This window comes from Myotis myotis, unplaced genomic scaffold (genome assembly GCF_014108235.1).
Source record: "Myotis myotis isolate mMyoMyo1 unplaced genomic scaffold, mMyoMyo1.p scaffold_m19_p_3, whole genome shotgun sequence".
NCBI lineage: Eukaryota > Metazoa > Chordata > Mammalia > Chiroptera > Vespertilionidae > Myotis > Myotis myotis.
In genome coordinates, this window is record NW_023416335.1 from 136,213,026 (window position 1) to 136,231,899 (window position 18,874).

At 38.2% G+C, this 18,874-nt stretch overlaps 1 long non-coding RNA gene across 2 annotated transcripts in view; it reads left to right on the forward strand.

The window, feature by feature from the left end:
* The window catches only part of LOC118651482, a 100,139-nt gene that overhangs the window by 16,072 nt on the left and 65,193 nt on the right, over positions 1-18,874 (forward strand). The window contains exon 3 of one of the 2 annotated variants that reach the window (XR_004966258.1): positions 3,744-3,860. The exons of the other annotated variant lie outside the window; for it this stretch is intronic. This is a non-coding gene — a long non-coding RNA (uncharacterized LOC118651482). Of the gene's footprint in view, positions 1-3,743; positions 3,861-18,874 lie in introns of those variants that run through there. 2 annotated transcript variants of the gene reach the window in all.

Sequence of the window (18,874 nt, forward strand, 5' to 3'; positions counted from 1 at the left end):
TTGGCCTAGGCCAGAACCGTAGTGTCTTATTTTGTTCACATTCTGTATTTAGTCTAAGAGTTAAGTCTCTCCGTTTTATCTTCAAAGTATATGTAGAACTGAATCACTATAATCACCTCTACAACTTGATCCTAATTAGTCTTCATCTCAGACCTGGGGATTAGACAGGATTTTCCTAAATAGTCTCCTTGCTTGGGACTTGTACCTCAGCAGGAATAGCAAGTGATATTCTGATTTTGATAAAAGGTAAGTCATGTTTGTTTTTCATCTGCTCAAATCTCTGAAATGCCTGCCCATCTCAAAGTACAAGCCCAAGTTTTAAACTGGCCAAGGTCTAATATCTGTCCCCTTCTTTTTTTAAAAAAAAAAATTTTTTTAAAATGTTTTATTGATCTTTTACAGAGAGGAAGGGAGAGGGATAGAGAGTTAGAAACATCGATGAGAGAGAAACATCTATCAGCTGCCTCTTGCACACCCCCTACTGGGGATGTGCCTGCAACCAAGGTACATGCCGTTGACTGGAATCGAACCTGAGACCCTTGAGTCCGCAGGCCGCCGCTCTATCCACTGAGCCAAACCGGTTAGGGCTGTCCCCTTCTTTTTACCTGTCTGATCTCATCTGCAATTTTCTAGCTCACTCACTCTATTCCCACCACCCAGGTGTTCTTGCTGTTCAACATTTCAGGCAGCTGCCTTAGGGATTTTGCACTGTCCATTTCCTATGCCTAGGAAAGTTGTCCTCCTACCATTTGACTTGCTTTCTCAACTCATTCAAGGCTTTACTCAGCCATTATCTCCTCAGTGAGGTTAGGTCTGATCACCCTATTTAAAACTGTAATAGCCCCTACTTAATACTCCCAATCCCTTTTCTCAGCTTTCACTCCATAGCACATAACCATTCAACACAGTGTATATTATATTATTATATTATAGTATAGTATAGTATAGTTGTATTATATTATATTATATTATATTATATTATATTATATTATATTATATTATATTATATTATATTATTATATTATATTATAGGCCCAGTGCACAAAAATTTGGGCATTGGTGGTGGGGGAGTGTCCCTCAGCCCAGCCTGTGCCCTCTCACAGTCTGGGACCCCTCAGGAGATAACGACCTGCTGTCTTAGGCCCGCTCCCGGGTGGCAGAGGGCAGGCCCAATCCCTAGGTGCAGTCCCTGGTCGGGCTCAGAGCAGGGCCGACTGGGGAGGTGGGGCGCCGCCCCCTGTCATGCACAGAGCAGGGCGGATCAGGGGGTTGGGGTGCTGACCCCTGTCACCCACAGAGCGATGCCACCACCAGTCACGCTCAGGGTAGGGCTGATTGGGGGGTTGGGGCGCAGCCTCCTGTCACACTCAAAGCAGGGTTGATGGGGAGGTTGCGGCACCACCCCCTGTCACATACAGAGCAGGGCGGATCAGGGGGTTGGGGTGCCGCCCCCTGTCACCCACAGAGCAGGGCCCATCAGGGGGTTGGGGCACTACCCCCTGTCACACTCAGGGCAGGGCCGATGGGGAGGTTGTGGCTCCAACCCGTCACACACAGAGCAGGGTTGATCAGGGGGTTGGGGAGCTCCCCCCTGTCACGCACAGAGCAGGGCCCATCAGGGGGTTGGGGAGCTCCCCCCTATCAGGCACAGAGCAGGGCCGATAAGGGGGTTGGGTAGCTCACCCCTGTCACGCACAGAATAGGGCCGATAGAGGAGTTGGGGCACCACCCCCTGCACACACAGAGCAGGGCGGATCAGGGGGTTGGGGCACTCCCCCCTGTCACACACAGAGCAGGGCCGATCAGGGGTTTGATGAGTTCCCCCCTATTAGTCACAGAGCAGGGCCGATCAGGGGTTTGGGGCGCCTTCCCTTGTCATGAACAGAGCAGGGCGGATAGGGAGGTTGTGGCCCTGCCCCATGTCACACACAGAGCTGCAGGGCGATCAGGGGATTTGGGCGCTGCCCCCTGTCATGCTGCTCCAGGGGCCAGGAGGCCTCGCGGCTCCGCTGATCCCAGTGCCGGGAGGCCTCGCAGCTCCACTGATTCCGGTGCTGGGAGGCCTCGCTGCTCTGCTGATCCTGGTGCTGGGAGGCTCCGCTGATCCCAGTGCCAGGAAGCCTCGTGGCTCTGCTGATCCTGGGGCATGAGGCCTCGCAGCTCTGCTGATACCGGGTTTGGGAGGCCTCGCTGCTCTGCTGATACTGGTGCTGGGAGGCATATTACCCTTTTACTATATAGGATAGAGGCCCTGTGCACGGGTGGGGGCTGGCTGGTGTGCCCTGAATGGTGTCCTGGATCAGGGTGGGGGTCCCACTTGGGTGCTTGGCCAGCCTGAATGAGGGGATGATGGCTGTTTGCAGCTGGTCACACCCCGTTCAGGGTGGAGGTCCCTACTGGGGTGCCTGGCCAGCCTGGATAAGGGGATGATGGCTGTTTGCAGGTGGTCACACACCCTTCAGGGTGGGGGTCCTCACTGGGATACCTGGCCAGTCTGGGTGAGGGGCTGAGGGCCGTTTTCAGGCTGGCAGGTGACTGAAGCTCCCAACCTCTCCTTTTTTTCTTTTTTCCCCCTGGGATTTATTTACCTTCTATGGCTGTCACTGGAACTGAGAGCCAGCTCCAGCTCTGAGACCTCGGCTGCTGAAAGCAGGTTCTGGGTTTGTTTGGGTTCTATAATTGAAACACTGTTGCAACTCCAGCTCGGCCAGCTGGATGAAAGCATGGGGTTTGTTTAGCTTCTATAATTACAACATTGTTTCTTAGAGTGCAGCTCAGAGCCCAGCAGTGGCAGGCGGGGAACCTTGGCTTCCTCCTTCACTGGAGCAAGCAAGCCTCCTGTTTGCTTCAGCTGCCTGGCTGCCGGCTGCCATCTTGGTTGGCAGTTAATTTGCATACCACCCTGATTAGCCAATGGGAAGTGTGTCAGAGGTATGGTTAATTACCATGTTTGTCTATTATTAGATAGGATTATATTATATTATATTATATTATATTATATTATATTATATTATTTCTTTGTCCTGTTTATTAACTCTTTCTCCCTCTACTAGATTCTTTTCTGTGAAGCCTGGTGATTCTTTTCCAATGGCAGTTGTATTTTCTACCTACAACAGTATCTGGCATTTGATTGTTGTTTAAAATACTAAGTAATAAAATGAAAATAAAAATAATTATTTTGCATGTTGAACATATTTCCATGATATTTCCTCTGTGCTTAATTGGCAAGTCATATAGTCTGAATAATTAGGCAGTATATATTAAATATCTGGATAAAACAAGAAACAAATACAACTTATAGAGCTTTATACTATACTAAAGTCATAGTATAAAAAGGATGGTGTTAATATTGTACCTCAAAGCCCCTGCTAGAATGAAGTGGGTTTTATATCAAGAGGTGGTGGCATTTTGAATATTTTATAAATCAGATCAAAGAAGATCAGGATGTAAATTACTTGCTTTGAAGATATGCATAAAGGATATTGATCCAAGTCTTCAAATTCAAATTCCATTTGTTTCTTTTTTCTTTCTTTTTCTTTTTTACTAAGGAGTGTTTTTACAAAATAAATTATATGGATCATTTTGTGATGTTTTAATACTACTACCACTATTTGATAGCTATGTCTGACTTTCATTTTATAGAAAGACAAAAGTAAAATAATGTTTTGGTTGTTTTTTAATTTTTGAATCAGTTTGTTGTAATTATGGATTTTTTTAACTTGCTCTCTTTCTCTTTTTCTCAGAAGGAATGATATCAACAGGAAAACAGCCACTAGTGTCTAACCCAGCCGTGGGCAAACTACGACCCGCGGGCCGGATCCGGCCCATTTGAAATGAATAAAACTAAAAATAAAAAGACCGTACCCTTTTATGTAATGATGTTTACTTTGAATTTATATTAGTTCACACAAACACTCCATCCATGCTTTTGTTTCGGCCCTCCAGTCCAGTTTAAGAACCCATTGTGGCCTTCGAGCCAAAAAGTTTGCCCACCCCTGGTCTAACCTGTTTTCCACAGAATTTCATAGATTAATTTCTTATACTTAATATTAGCATATATATGATTCATTTATTTTTGAAGCATTCCTAAAAACCCATGTTAATGTTGATGCTAATTAGACAAAATTCTTCAAGAATGGATGTGATTAGAATTTGATGCTACATTATTCTACAGTAAACTAATTTTCTTGATTATTCTGACCTATGATTCTTTTTTTTAATGCCCACTTGCTGGGTAATCTGCTTCAATTAGGATATGTAATATATTGGTTCAAAATTTTATCAATACTTGTGAGAGTTTAGAAGTTACATGTTTTGGTGATTTATAATATATTTTTAATGGACCAAGCTTAAAAAAATAATACTTGTTATTTGAAAGTTTTTCATGATGAAGGTCTTACTTAGTGATCTATTTCTAAGATGAAGGAGATAAATCACTTTCAAATATTAGCAAGGTTATTTTATCTTTGTTAATTTTATATATGAGAAATATTATTTAACAATATGCATAAAATGTCATTTAAAAAGTCTAATAGCCAGTTGCCTCATATACTGTCACTAGAGGCCCAGTGCATGGGATTTGTGCACTGGTGTGGGGGCGTGGCCTGCAGGGATAGGCCTGCTATGAGAGCGCCGCTCATCCCAGTCATCTGAGTGGCTGTGGACCCGCCCTCTGATAGGCTGCTCCAGCAGTGGAAGTACCAATCATCCCTGTCAGCTGAGCGGCGCACCCACTGTGGGAGCGCACTGACCTTCAGGGGGCAGCTCCTGCGTTGAGCATCTTCCCCTGGTGGTCAGTGCACGTCATAGCGATTGGTCGACCAGTTGTTCTTCCGTTTGGTCATTGGGCTGTTATTATATAGGATTAAAATATGGTCCCATTAACTATATTTAATCTACATAAAATAATCTCTGGGAGTTGACATTGATAGAGTTAGAAGAAACATATCTATTAGGATCTTTTCTTGTAGAAAAATGGTATGTCTTGGGCAGATCCTCCTCATTTGGAGCTGAGACTCTGAAGGGTTGTGGTATAGAAGAAATAATCCTTGGATGATAGATCTTCCCAGGAATTGTTTGGACAGAAGTGATTGATGATTGCTATTTTCTCAGACATATGGCCAGGACAAATAGATATTCCCTCTGGAAGAAGATAATGTAATCCTAGAGCTAAAATGACTTCCACTAACAATTTTACAAATAAAATGACTGACACACATACAAAAATAACCATATAAATGAGATGACAAGGAATCAAAAATGTATTTTTTGCAGATCTGACTAAAAAAAAAAATAGGTACAATTTTGACTAATTCACACCAGATGGCTATTGTGTTGGCTGTTGTCACTTTTTATTTGACAGCCTAAGGAAAAAGAGGTCAGTGCCCTGACTAAATAGTCAGGTAGTGCATGTTTTAAAAAATTTGGCACACTGGTTGAAAATTGCTGCTCTAGTCCAATGAAGTTGCCAAATATGCTGACCCAGCCCCTCTAAAACTAGGGAAAAAGCAGATATTAATTTCTGAGACCAAACTTTCCCCCTATTCCAAACTCTTAATTCTTCACTATCTTTCTTTTTATATTAGGTCATAAGTGAATAAAAAAGTTAACATTTGTAGTTTTCTAAATAAACAGAGCTGGTCCATTATGCACAGTCTGCCATTACTAGAAGCAGAAGTTTATAAGCTTTAATGAGTACGATAAATGTAATTAATTCAAAAGACAGCTTAAAGCAATTTTCTTAAGATAAACAGGTCAATTTCCGTTAAAAAATAGCAATTATATTTCTTAATTTATTTTCTGGTTGACTCCTAGTCTTATTAAATATTCCTGCTAGGATTCTGATGTCAGTAACTGTTTCAACTGTGTTAAAAAATAATCTTCTTTCTCCAGCACTTCCTCCTTCAAATACATCCTTCTTGCAGCTGCAAAATTATCTATTTAAAATGCAAATTTCACTATGCTACTCCCTTTCTTAAAATGCTTCCATGCTCACAAGAAGGAAAAAAAAAATCACCCAAAACTACTAGAACCAATAAACTAATTCAGCAAGGTCAAAGGATAAAAGGTGCATATAAAAAATATTGACTGTTTCTATATAGTATCTAAAAGTGATCAACAATGAAATTAAGAAAATAATTTCATCCAAAATAGCACCAACAACAGTAAAATAATTAAGACTAATTTTAACAAAATGCATGCAAGGCTTATGTACTAGAAATAACAAAATGTTATGAAGAAAAATTAAAAGATTCTGAACAGATGGAAAGATATTCCATACTCATGTTTTGGAAGACTCAAAATTATTAAGATAGCCGATATGCACAAATTGATCTATAGATTGAGCACAATTCCTATCAAAATTTCAGGTGGCTCTTTTTTTTTAACAAGGGAGAAGGTGATTCTAAAATTTATAAAGGCAAAAAAAGGACCAAATAGCCAAAACACTGTTGAAAATTAATAACAAAGTTGAAAAACTTAAATTACTGGTTTCACTACTTATTTAAAAGTGCAGTGATCAAGATGGTTAAAGATAGCATATTCTTAACATAGCTTATGAATAGACATAAGGCTAGAACAATGGAAAACAATAGAGAACAAAACTAAACTCTAAGATTTATGGTCAATTGATTTTAACAAATATACCAAAAGTGTTCAATGTAGAAAAGATAGTCTTTTCAATAAATGACGCTGGGATGAATGGATATTCACATATGCAAAAAGATTAATTTAGGTCTTTACCATGCACAATACATAAAAAATCAACCCAAAATGGCCCAGAGATCTAAATGCAAGAGCAAAACTATACACATCTTAGAAAAAAAAAATAGAATAAGATCTTTGAGACCTTGGACTAGGCACATGACACATAATTCATGAGAAAATTAATAAATTGAACTTCATCAAAGTTAAAAACTTTTATATTTCAAAAGGCACTGTCAAGAAAATAAAAAGACAAAGACACCTAGAGAAAATATTTCCAAATTACTAATCTAATAAAAGACTTGTATTCAGAATATATAAAAAACTCTCACAACTGAGTAAGAAAAACAACTCAGTTAAAGTATTGGTAAATAGGACGTGCTGTCAGGAACAGAGCTGAGTAATAGTCCCACACTCTTGTTCTCCACTCAACAACAATTTGGCATCTATTCATGTCAAAGTGCCTTTGTGGGAGCTGTGGGACCCAGCACCATATGCAAAGGGACCCAGGAGGAGTCTCACCCAACTGAGTGTCAGGTAATAGACATATTGACCTGGGTTTGAGCTTGAACTCTGCAATGGCTCCAGTATCTGGTAACTGCAGTCCAGGAACTCATAAGAGAATAATGTCAGACAAATACCCATGGTCGAGAAAGTTTTTCTGGAAGTTCAGGTTTCCAGTGAAGTTGCAGCACCAACAAAATTGGTACAGTCACTATGGAGGAGAATGGAGGGTCCTCAAAAAAGTAAAATTAGAACTATCATATGACCCAGCAATCACTTCTGGGCTATTTAGAAAGAAAATAAAATCAGGACCTAGAAGAGATATCTGCAAATGCAGAATTACAATAGCCAAGATATGAAAAATACCTAAGTGTATGCCAATGGATGAAAGCTTAATGTACAATGGAATATTATTCAGTCATGATAAGAAGGAAATCCTGACACTTGCAAAAACATGGATAGACCTTGAGAGCATTATGCTAAGTGAAATAAGCCAGACATAGAAAGACAAACACTGCATGAGATTACTTATATGGAATCTAAAAAAGTCAAAATCATATAAATAGATTTTAGAATGGTTGTTGCTAGGGCCTGGGGAGTAAGGGATATGTGGGGGACATTGGAGAGATATTGTTTCAAAGGTACAAACTTTGAGATATGAAAAATAATTTCTGGGGATCTAATGTACAGCATGATGCCTATAGTTAATGCGTAATACCATATCGTTTACTTGAAAGTTGCTAAGAGAGTAGATTAAATGTTCTCATCACAACAAAGAAACAATAATTATTTGTGATAATGCAGTTGTAACTAACCCTACTGTGGTAATCATTTCGCAATGTCTGAGTGTATCAAATCATCCTGTGGTACACCTTAAACCTACACAATGTTATATGTCAATTATGTCACAATAAAATTGGAAAAAATTAAAATATTGGAACATTAAAAAATGGGCAAACGATTTGAATTGACGTTTCATCACTAATGATAAATGGATGTCAGTAAGCACATGTAAGCACTCAACACATTTAGTCATTATGAATTCAAATTAAAGACACACTTCACATTTATAAATAAAAAGACATCCAATGCCAACTGTTAATGGTATTGTAGAGATCCTAGAACTTCCATAAATTACTAATTGACATGTAATATGGTACAATCACCATGAAAACTTAGTGGCAGTTTTCTAAATAGTTAAGCGTAAATGCCATTCTTAGAAATCTACCCAAGAGAAATGAAAACATATGTCTACATACAACCTGTTTACAAATGTTTATAGCAGCATTATCCATGACAGCCAAAATGGCAGCAGCATAAACATTCCTCAACTGCCAAATTAATAAACAAAATAGTGTATATTCATGCTATGAAATGCTATTCAGCAATATCAATAATAAACTAACACTACAGCTTAAATTAAACTCAAAAGCATTATTCTAAGTGAAAGAAGGCAGTCACAAATGGTATGATTTCATTCATATGAATTATCTAGAAAAGGCAAAGATATAGTGATGGAAAGTATATTAATGGTTTTGAGGGATAGAGGTGGGAATAAGAAGTGACTGCAGTTGAGGACTAGGGATCTCTTTGGGGTTATGGAAACATTCTAAAATGGTATTATGGTGATGATTACATAGCACTATAAATTTATTAAAATCAGGTCATTGTACATTTAAAGCAGATGAATTTTATGGTATTTAAATTATTGATCAATTAAGGTCTTTAAAAAAATACATTTTTTCATGGCTCCCAGTCATCTAAAATAGTTTTCCTAAACTTGACTAAAGATAGAAATCACTCACAGTGCTTCTTGATAATGATATCATCTCTAGAGGTTTTGATATCATATTTTTAACAATTACCTTGGATAATTCACATAGATTTGGAAAACACTATCCTGGAATATAAATGATTAAGCTCTTACTATATCTCTAAAGTCTGACCTCTAATCTGCCTCTCCCACCTCATATTCTTTCACTCTCTGCCTCATAACTTAAAATACAGTCTAAACTTCCTTACTAATGCTGTCCTGCTCAATGTCATTTCATGCATTTTTTTTCTCCAAATAAAATACTCTCTGAGAATATAGATATTTTATCTTATATCTCCCCAAACTACTAATTCAGTCCTGAGCCTGACTTTATTTGCAATTAACAATTGTTAGATGTTTGAAGGGTTCACCTGAATTAAGAGAAATTGAAATTATGAGCTCCACAGTCCCAGGAAGAGCACTCATCATTTTCACCAGCGTTCTCAGATTTGGGCCTTATATGCACCCCTCAAATAGGAAATGGTGGTGACATGAGAGCATGGTTTTATCTAGGACATAAATTGATTATCTTTAACCTGCATTTCTATCCTCAATGATTTTACATATTTTCAGAAGATGCAGATCCTAATCAGAAAAGTATAATACAGGGTGGGGCAAAAGTAGGCTTATAGTTGTTTATATGGAAAATAATGCAAAAATTAATAAATAATAATACAAGAATAAGCTGCATTTTGTGTACTCACAACTGTAGACCTAATTTTGCCCCACTCTATATAATGGTTATGTAATAGACAGGCATGTGACTACTAGCCTGGGAACACATAGAATGGACAGTTAAGTTAGCCTGGGGGTTCATTGTACTGGGCTTACAGAAATGGAAAAGAAAAATTAAAAAATGCCTCTCCATCTAGAAATGCTTAGCTTATTTGAGGTGACTGATGAATAAACCTATATTTATGATGTTATGAGGTAGAAGCGTGACAATGACAGAAGTATGCGAATAATGAATAAAGGTAAAGAGTGCACAGTAGTGGAATGGTAGGAGAGGAGAAACGTCTGTTCATCATGTATTATGCTCCCGAGTAGAGAACTACATTAGATGACGCCGACACATAGTTTACACTCATTGGGGTCCAGAATGCAATCCCTTTAATTCTGTTTTGTATAAAGTAAGATAAAGTCTCAGAAAAGTTTGTTTTCTACTCTCACATTATTGGTGCCAGGAGCAGGATTTAAATACAAATTTCCCTGATTTATCTTATTTCTTTTAAATTATCGTTCTTGTGATAAGAATACTTAACATGAAATTTATCCTCTTAAATATCTTAAGTGCACAATACACAGTATTGTTAACTATAGGCACAAAGTTTGTTGTACAGCAGATCTCCAGAACTTATTCATCTTATATTCTGAAACTTTATACCATTACACCTCTGAAATACAGCTTCTCTTAAAGCACTTAACATGTTAGCGTCAAAGGCAGTCAAAGATAGTCAGGAACAGTATTAAACATGTGATACCTCCTAGTTGTTTTACAATTCTGGAGGCAAAATTTAACCTGGAGGCAAAATTTAACCTGAAACTTAAAAAAGATTCTTAAAAATGATAACTCACATGTTAGAACTGGAATTACATGTATTTCATCATCAGAAACTTAAATATAATGTATATTTATACATGCAGTCTCTCTATATAGAGACCACAAAGGGATTGCTATTTTAAGGAATCTCCTCACTAAAAGATTTGTCAAAAACATAAGACCAGACATAACTAAGATAATTTTTTTCTGATGCTATGGGCTGATTTTCAACACAGTTTACAACGTCTATTTTGCTGATTTTCCACTTTGAGTCACATACTAACCTTGTTCAATTTTTGCCTGTTCTTGGGAGTTGTCTTAATTTGCTTTTTTGTGCTTTGCAGTACATGTTCAGGTAGCTATATCTACAACTACTTGAAGGTCAATTTAAATAGATTTTTATCACTGGCTATACTAAGGGAGAGGTACTTTTCTCAAAACTAAAATCATACTGTATCTATTTTATATATTGATTTTCTCATTTATCATGTCACTAATTGTTCTTTCTTCGTCTTTGATACTGCCTTTGCTTTTTTTTCTTTAGCTGTTAATTGGCTTTGTTTGCTTTTCTTCCTGCAATATATGTAAGAAATACAAATTACTGTAGCCTGTTTTCTTTTTAAAATTATCCATATTATTTTATAGCAAAATTAGGAAAGTAATTGCATCACTTTTGTATAGACTATAAAGAGGAAGAATTTAACACTTCTCTCTTTTTACTGTTTTCTCATACTGAACTTACCCCTCTGTGTTAACATGAATTAATATTTATTTTTAGAAACTTTTATACAAGTTTTTTTATCCAAGACATATTGTCTTGAAGTACAAAGAAAAAGCACTGCCTGTGAAATTTGATGTTTAGATTTCAAGTTACATCAACCTTGAGCCTCTCCATGCCAAAGGGTCTTCATGTTTGAATCAGCAAAAAAGCCCTAACCCGCATATTCAAGTATTTCACATTATTAGGGAGGGAAGTGGAAAGATACACTGGAAAGTTTCAGTTCCAATCTCAATCCTCCTAGACAGATACAGAAAGAAGAAAAGAGTATGAAAGAGGAGAAAACATTTTTTAAAAAAATATATTTTTATTGATTTTTAGAGAGAAAGGAAGGGAGAGGGAGATAGAAACATCAATGAGGGAGAAACATCAGTATGAATCAGCTACCTCTTGCACACCCTCCTCTGGGGATCCAGCTGGCAACCCATACGTGTGCCCTGACGGGGAAAACCGGTGACCTCTTGGTGCGTGAGTCAACACTCAACCACTGAGCCAGTGGGACGAGAAAACATTTTTTGAGCAGCCAGCACTGGGTGGGGTGTCAAAGCAGCATCCACACCCTGGTGGAGTCCAGAAGGGACGTGCGGCACCAGCTCTCCGCCGACTCCCCCACCCTTCTCCCATGCCTTGCTGGGACACTAAGCCTTACAGAGTGCACTCTGTGATGGCTGTTACTGCCTCTTCCCATGTGACCAGCTCATTGTGGCTGGTAAAGGAGCTCAAGGCCTTGGGCAGGGAGCCCTGCTCCTAATGAGCATCTGGCCAGCTGTCTGAGGGACCTGAAAGCAGCTGAGGCTCTGTGAGCATTGTGTGGAGGGGGACAAAGCACTTCCTCAAGGCCAAGGACAGCACCTACCAGATACTACCTGACCCCCTCAGGCCTGGGTTGCACACTGAGGGGAAGGAGGACAAAGGCTGCTCTCTGGGTCCCCTTGTGGGCTCCGGGGTTGGCAAAAACTTTGGCCACCAATTTTTCGTCCCTGAAGGCACCAAGCAGTCTCAGTGTCATTACCTGTAACTGAGAGCAGACTTCAACCAGCTCTTGTCTCAAATGTCATCCCTGTGGGCCCCCTCCAGACCCTCAGCTTGGCACTGGGTCTGTGCCTGCCTCTTTCCACTGACCTGGCCTGGGCACTGTCCCCAAATAAAGGAACTGTTTCCAAACAACCAAACAAAAAAAGACTCATTGTCCAGCTATGGCAAAAGTTGAATTTCAACTGAACTTTGATTCTTTTTTTTTTTTTTATTGCTTAAAGTAATACAAAGGGTATTACATATGTGTCCATTTTTTCCCCCCCGCCCTAGACAGTCCCCTAGCCTCCCCTACCCCCCAGTGTCTTATGTCCATTGGTTATGCTTATATGCATGCATACAAGTCCTTTGGTTGATCTCTTACCCCCCTACCTCCTGTCCCCCAACCCTCCCCGGCCTTCCCGCTGCAGTGTGACAATCTGTTTGAGGCAGCTCTGCCTCTGTATCTATTATTGTTCAAAAGTTTATAATGGTCTCTATTATCCATGAATGAGTGAAATCATGTGGTATTTTTCCTTCATTGACTGGCTTATTTCACTTAGCATAATGCTCTCCAGTTCCATCCATGCCGGAATTTCAACTGAACTTTGTAGCATTGCTGTCAGCGTGTGGAAGTGGTGGTAGTTGTAATCAGAGTAGCAATATCAGGATGTTAGGAGCCACAGAAATGTAATGGCTAAGCAAACATTATTGACTCTGTTTTGCTATCATTAAAGAGTACTATTTGAATGCTTAAAATTTTCACTTTTCTTTTTAATCTTTTTGTAATCGATGGTATCTACTAGTATTTCTTATCTTAATTGTTTGTAATCCTCTGGAAAGTATGACTATTTTACATTAGAAACTGCTCAGAAGCGTAGCCTGTATCTAATTAAATTTTGAGTATGCCCAACACTACACTATCTAGCATATTGTAACTTTTGTTCTTTGCACATTTTTGGTGAAGCAGGGTAGGCAAAGCCAGTTTCAGTAAATTTAAGAGAAATTGAGTTGATTAGAATTAGAGATTTTAAGTATTTAAGAGATGTTTCAAGGAATTTTGCTATAAACAGGAAGATATAAATAGATGGTAGCTGATGGGTAAAGTAAATAAAGATTTTTTTTTTCTTTCTTTTAGATAGAATAACAGGATGTTCTTATATTTACAGATGCTGATAGGAATAATTCATAAATTTGTGGTGTATGAAGCGGGGAGATTTCCTGGAATTATGTTTTGAGAAGGTTGACAGGGAAAGTACTGCCAATAGTGACAGTAAGAGAATACACAGTTTTTTCTGTGAAGTATCTGAGATGTTCGAGGATGTCAGCAGAGGTGCTGGTGAGTGGCCTGATGTGATTAGGGAGCCTGTTGCTTTAATTTTCCGTGCAGTAAGGAGCATGGGCATCAGTTGAAGTTGAATCTGGGGGAGAAGTGGGAGGATAGAAGAGATGTGAAATAGTTTTCTAAGAGAGTGAAAGAAAAATGAATTAGATGTGGAATATGATTGCTGGAAAGCGTGAAGGATTCTGTTAGGTTTGTTAAAGTAGCTATTACTGTAGCTGTTGTTTTTTGTGTTGGTTTTTATTTCATTTTGTGTACCCATGCTTGTCCCTTCCCATTTTTTCTTGATTAGGATACTCAAAAGGTGGTCTATTTTGTTTTGTTTTGTTTTGAACTTATGGACTTTTATTTGGTTTATAACTTTTTAATACTTGTTTACATATTTATCAATTTATTTACCATTTAAAAATATTTTATCCTACATTCTATAGGTTTATCTTATTTTTCTGACTCTGTGACTTGGATGTTTAATCTCTATTTTTCTTAATATGGTTATTAAAGACATCCCCCGCACCCCCCCACAACTGTTTTGGTTTCTTTCCAATAGGTTCTGATATGCTGTGTTTAAAATATTCTACAGTTGAAAAAAAAAAGTTTAAATAGCCCTGACCGGTTTGGCTTAGTGGATAGAGCGTTGGCCTGAGGACTGAGGGGTCCCAGGTTCAATTCCGGACTAGGGCATGTACCTCAGTTGTGGGCACATCCCTGGTTGGGGGTGTGCAGGAGGCAGCTGATCGATGTTTCTCTCTCATCGATGTTTCTAACTCTCTATCCCTCTCTCTTTCTCTCTGTAAAAAAATCAATAAAATATATTTTAAAAAAATGTTTAAATAGCTTTGATTTTTAGATGATGTAAGGATTTTGGGGGTTTATTTTCTAATTTTATTAGTATTTCTATTTTTATAAATTGTGATGACAAATTGTGGTCTCTACTTCCAAATTATTGATTTTCTTATGTTTTAATATGATAAAATTTTTGAACTTTCTAAAATAATTTGGGGAAAAAACCTTATTTTTTGTATTTCAATTTATAGAATTACGGCACATTTCAGGTAAACATATGTTATTAAGTTCTTCAAAATTGTTATTTAATTTTTGTTCACTTGATCTCACATGAACTGAAAAAATCTGAATTAATTATAAAGGCAATTTAATAACATTTTGTCATCCCTTATAATTATAGTGCTTTCAAGTTATCAGCTAGGCATAAAATAATGACATTTTGAAACTTATAATAAATGGAACAATTAACAATCACTATTAACAATGTCAAATCAACCTATTTAAAGAAGATATTCTACAAATATTTTAATATTATTTTTAACATTCAAATTTAAAAATAAACAATTGCAGTCAAGCCAAAAAGTGACTGGAAATACTCTCACATGAAACAGTGACATTTTCTGTTTTTCCCCTTATGTTTGTAGATAACTCCATTATTTAAGATAAGCAAAGTAATAACAGCTTGAAATTCTTTAAAATGTGCTTCAGTTCCAAACATTTCAGTTGACAATTTAGATAAAATTAACAGAAAATGTCACATAATTTATCTCATTTACAGTCTTGACGGAGAAATGTCTATTAATTGTACCCTCTAATTTGTGCTTTCAGAAATAAAGCACCTTAAGTAGGGAAATTATCCCATTTTAATATGCAGAAATTTCTCAATGAGCTTGCTTTATAGACAGAAATTATAGAGTATCTTCATATTTCATAATTTGCATTACAATAGATGTTATTTGCAAGAACTTAATGTACTCAACTGAAAGCTTTTCAGTGTGTACAGGGAATTGTATTCTGTGAAGTGATGTCATGATTTTTTTCTTTATGTAGAAGAGTAATTATTTTCTTGGACACCTGGGGTATATGTTAGAATTAGAATACCTAGGACAGAATAGATGATTATTATGATATGTAAGATTATGTCCAATTGATTCCCCTATTACCTCAATATAGACAGTTTTCTACAGAATGATAATCTTTCTTTGTTCACTGTTTTCAAGAAACTAAAAAAAATATTAACTTTTATTTATTTACTTTTCTTAACATTATATATTTAAAACAATATCCTATGTTATTTCAATTAATTGTTTCCATACACTATGAGGCAGCTTGTACAGTCTTGGCTGTGCAATCTCTGTAGATTGACAAAGCATGTCTTCTTTGTGTTTCGTATTCAATTGCAAACAGAAGAGGTGTGGTGAGCTAGTCAGTATTTTGAGATGTTAATTATAAGTTTCAAAGGAGTTGCATGGAGTTAGCGGAGCAGTGAAATTGAGGCAGTGAAATAAAGACTCAGTATATTTATAACCTTTATGTTCCTGAACATGTTTGCCTGTATGCTTAAACCTGTATACTATGTGCAACTAACCTTAATTGAGGTTAGGCACAGATGACAGAGGTTATATCTCAGGCAGGTTGTTTGCTGTTATTTATTGCCAGTTGGTGTGTGGTTTATGTATTTCAGAGACCTGAAATGTTGCAGAGGTAATTAGTATATTTTATGCTTGACACATGCACCTTCACGAAATCTCAGAAGAGAAATTTGAAAATAAATCATGTCATGGCAAGACAGCAAGACCAGTTTAGATAGGCATCAATTGGACATGTTTTTTCAAAATAAGGATCTTCATTTGGACGGTTAGAATGAAGTGATCTGGAAAATTAATATTAAGACCTGAATTTTGAATAATAAAAAAACTTCCCGTGTGGAAGCTGAAGCCTGCCTGAGGGGGTGTTTTGATTTGCAAGCAAGAGGGCAAGGGAAAGGAGATATATAAACTCTTCCTCAAGGGGTGTTACTGTGGGCAGCTGAAGCGTAATGTAGGAAGTGAGATGGGTGTGCTCTCATGGCATTCTGTGATGTTAGGCAATACCTTGATAAAGGAGGAATTATTTTAAAAAATATTTGAAGGAAATGACATAGACATTGTTACCTGCCAATATGCATTACAGAAGGCAATCTCAGATCTATTAGATCTGTTTCCAGTTAATTTAAATTTGAGAATAAGTTATGTGTGGTATGCACATCAATAGAATTCTCATAAAACATGATTTTATGGGCAGTGTATCTTGTTTAGAGAAAAATTTATACCAGAGGCAGGTGGATAGGCACATCATCAAGTTCTTGTTGTTGGCTGTTATATACAGCCTTCTATTATTGCATGGCTCAAGACCACTTGATTTTTTGTTAAGATTAAACTTGGCTGGGCAGTGGAAGGTGAGGGAGACTGAAGAGTATGTTATACTGAAGAACTCTGTCTGGGTTATACTGCTCCATATATTGCATAATCTATAAAAGTTTTGCATGAAAATGTTATTTTAGAGATAAGTGCTATAGAAAAAGTTTTCTCTGAAAAATAGATGGGCTTTTCTTTCTAGACAATAGGAATAATTATAAATCACAGGTCTAAACTATTGACCTACACATGTCACTACAGATATATTTTGGTTTTACAACTCATTGTTTTAAATAGAAATGATAGCTAATATTTACTAAGTACTTATATCAGGCATTCTGTAGTCCCATTGAAATCTTCACAAAACCCTTATGAGGTAGACACTATTATTATTTTGTTTTCAGGTGAGGCATAGAGAGAGTGATTGTTATATCCAAGGTCAAACAACAGAAAGTGATGAAGCCAAGATATCAACTCAGGCAGTCTGATTGGAGACATAATTATTTTTTAATCTCCCGACTATGATTTAATTTCAAATTTGGTACATTTTACATAAAATCTGTAATTCCAGTTTCTCTTAAAACTTGGGTAATCTGGTGACTAGAGCATTTGCATTTCTGCATAGAAGCAATGAATTTCAGCTGAAGAGCAATTGCTCTTTTGACACATTTCAGTAGGGCTGTTCCAGTTGTTTGTGCTCATGGGAGCTGTGACCCTGATTGTAAGTCATTATGTCCTCCTCTTGGTTTTGATCACCAGCATATTCAGAACTATTTTTGAGACTAAGTAGTAAAATACTTTTTCCTTTTGGAATTGAACTTTAATCTTCATAGTTCACTATTTTATTGTATGCATTTCTTTATAGGCATGTCAAAGTCTTCTTAGGGTATTTTACTCGACTATTATGTTAAAATCTCTTCTGTGGTTGTGTAAAGACCTAGGTTTTTAAATAGGCACATATTTTGTTGTAAAGGATTTAAATAGATGTCTGTGGAAGTGTAGTAGAGCGTCTATAGTTCATCTGCATTTTCTTTAAGTATATGAAGTTTATGGAACTAAAAAATATGTGGATGATAGGGCACCAGAGCTATAGTATGGTATTAAAAATAAAGAGGAAGAGTTACTTTTCGAAAAGACTTAGAGAAAAGTATTATTTTTTCTAGTGGTAAAATTTGGGGGAATATATTTTCTGAGACACCCCAGTTCATTTGAAGTCATGTTCCAGTAGCAGCTACCTAATCATTGGCGGTAGCCTTAGAGACCAAATTGCTATATGTGCATGTGCATGTGTGTGTGTGTGTGTGTGTGTGTGTGTGTGTGTCCATTCACTTCTTAACTGGAATGAAGTCAACATCTACACTAATAATAGACAAATGTGTAACTTGACCATACCGCCACGACCTCCCACAACCAATCAGGAGGTAATATGCAAATTAGCAGGACGAAGATGGCAGCAGCCACGGAGCCAGCTAGAGCTTACGGTAGGCTTGGGTCACCCTGGTGACAGAGGAAGCCAAGCTTCCCTCCTTCCTGGGTTGGCCACTGAAGGAGGGGCCTGTGGGCGGTAGCCATGGAGCAGGCTGGAGCAAGCAGGAGGCTTGGGTCCCCCAGGCCAGCCGCCGAGGGATGGGCCTGAAAACGGCCCTCAGCCCCTCACCCAGGCTGGTCAAGCCCCTATGGGATGAGGGTCCCCGCTGGGGTTGTGGCCAGCTTGCAAACAGCCATCAGCCCCTCACCCAGCCTTGCCAGGCACCCCAGCAGGGACCCCCACCCTGAAGTGGGTATGGCCAGCCTGAAAACAGCCCTCAGCCCTTCACCCAGGCTGGCCACACCCACCCAGTGGAGACCCTCACCCCATGGGAGCGTGGCTGGCCTGCAAACTGCCCCAGCCCCTTACCCAGGCCACCCTGCCCCCCAAGGGAACCCCCACCCTGATCTGGGACACCCTTCAGGGCAAACCAGCAGCCCCCACCTGTGCACCAGGCTTCTGTGCTTATAAAAGGGT